Raw genomic sequence first — 1,697 nt, forward strand, 5'->3', positions numbered from 1 at the left:
ATGAATCCAGGTTTAGTTTAAGCACTGGTAACGGAGATCTAGTGGCGAGTGCCTCAATTCTGCCTTTGCTGTGGAGCGGCACACTGCCTCCACTGCTGGTGTGATGTTCTGGGGTGCCATCGCATATGAGTCGGTCCCCCCCTAGTAGTGGTAGGAGAGACAATGACTGCTCAGCAATATGTTCAGGACATCCTGTAGCCACATGTGTTGTCTCTCATGGCAGCTTCCAAAAGGCATTTTCCAGCAGGTTAATATGTGAAAAACTGTCTAAAAATTTTGTAACAATTTTAGAAAAATTTTCCTCAGTATAAAACTGTGAAGACTTTGAATATCCCACCATCAGCAGTATATAATATCATCAAAAGATGCAGAGAATCTGGAGAAACTCGGATGCACAACGGACAAGGCCGACAGTCAATTTTGGATGTTTAAAATCTGCGAGCCCTCAGGCAGCACTGCATTAAATACAGGCATGATTTTGTAGTGTAAATCACTACATGGGCTTAGGAGTGATTATCGCTTGGAACAACTATTGGGCGCTTTAGTGCCCGACAGTCGGCCCATGTAAGGGACCTTTCACACTGGACAGAATAGGCCACACAACGCACTGCAAGCCGTGGTAAATTGTGCACCAGAATCCGCAGGTTACCCATGGATTTAGATGCAGAATTGAAAATGGCTTAAAATTTGCCTGCAATTCCACATCAAAATCTACAGTTTGACCTGTGGATTTTGTTGTGGAAATCCTCAGCAGTTGATTTGGCTGAATTGTGCTGCAGCGTAATTCTGTCCCATGTGAGAGGTCCCTTAGGCTGCATGTCCACGGCCGTGATTCCGCTGTCTGAAGCTTTCCATAGCGTTGCTATGGAAAGCGCAGCTGCGCCGTCGAAAAGCGGAGAATCACGGCGATCTTCTACTTGCGGGATTTAAATCGCAGCATCCTGCGAGTCTCCACAGTGAGCCTATCTGTCGCTACGCCCGTGGACAGGCAGCCTTAGGGTATCCTTACTCATACACTTTACAATCTGCGACCCTCTGATGGGTAAGGTGGTTGGAGCAGCAGGTCCCGGGGGATTCCCATTGGCCGTTAGAAGTCATGTATGCAGATTAGGAGCAGAGAGCAGATTTGATGTAGCGTCATTATACAAGTCTAGAAGCTTCTATTTCTCCGTAGTCCCGGCTCTGAGCAGTCACCATGTATCAAAACTATACTTTCAGGAATCAAGTCTATAGTTTTCAACTTAAGAAGTGTGCTGGAAAGTGTCCCAAGTCACCAACCAAGAGGAGGCGCTGTAGTGAGCTCTCAGTTCTGCTTCGTTGCAGGTGCTGATTGCTGTTGATGACCGTTCTCCTTCTCTGTTACAGGGAAGGTGGAGGGGGAGATCACAAGCTGAGTGGTTGTTTTGTATCTTGTAGTTACATAAGAAATAAGGTAATGTGTGGCGCAAAGTGTTAAGGCAGCAGAAATGAAGTTTTAGAGCTAATGCCCACGGCCGGATTTCCGCTGCGTTACACCGCAACTATTAGGTTCTATCGAACCTAATAGCTGAATGTTCACACCGCGGAATTCCACAGCGTGAAATAAACTGCAGCATATCCTATTTGCCTCGGGAATATGTGCGTCCGGCTTCCTTTGTAGTTAATGGAAGCCGTCCGTCACGCTATTCTCCCGCTGTCAGTAGAGCGGAAGTATCGCA

At 47.0% G+C, this 1,697-nt stretch overlaps 1 pseudogene; it reads left to right on the forward strand.

Moving 5' to 3' along the window:
* The first annotated feature begins 1,202 nt into the window (after positions 1-1,202).
* On the forward strand, positions 1,203-1,399 carry LOC136593945 (small nucleolar RNA U3; annotated as a pseudogene).
* Positions 1,400-1,697: the final 298 nt, after the last annotated feature.

This window comes from Eleutherodactylus coqui, chromosome 1 (genome assembly GCF_035609145.1).
Source record: "Eleutherodactylus coqui strain aEleCoq1 chromosome 1, aEleCoq1.hap1, whole genome shotgun sequence".
Classification (NCBI taxonomy): Eukaryota; Metazoa; Chordata; class Amphibia; order Anura; family Eleutherodactylidae; genus Eleutherodactylus; species Eleutherodactylus coqui.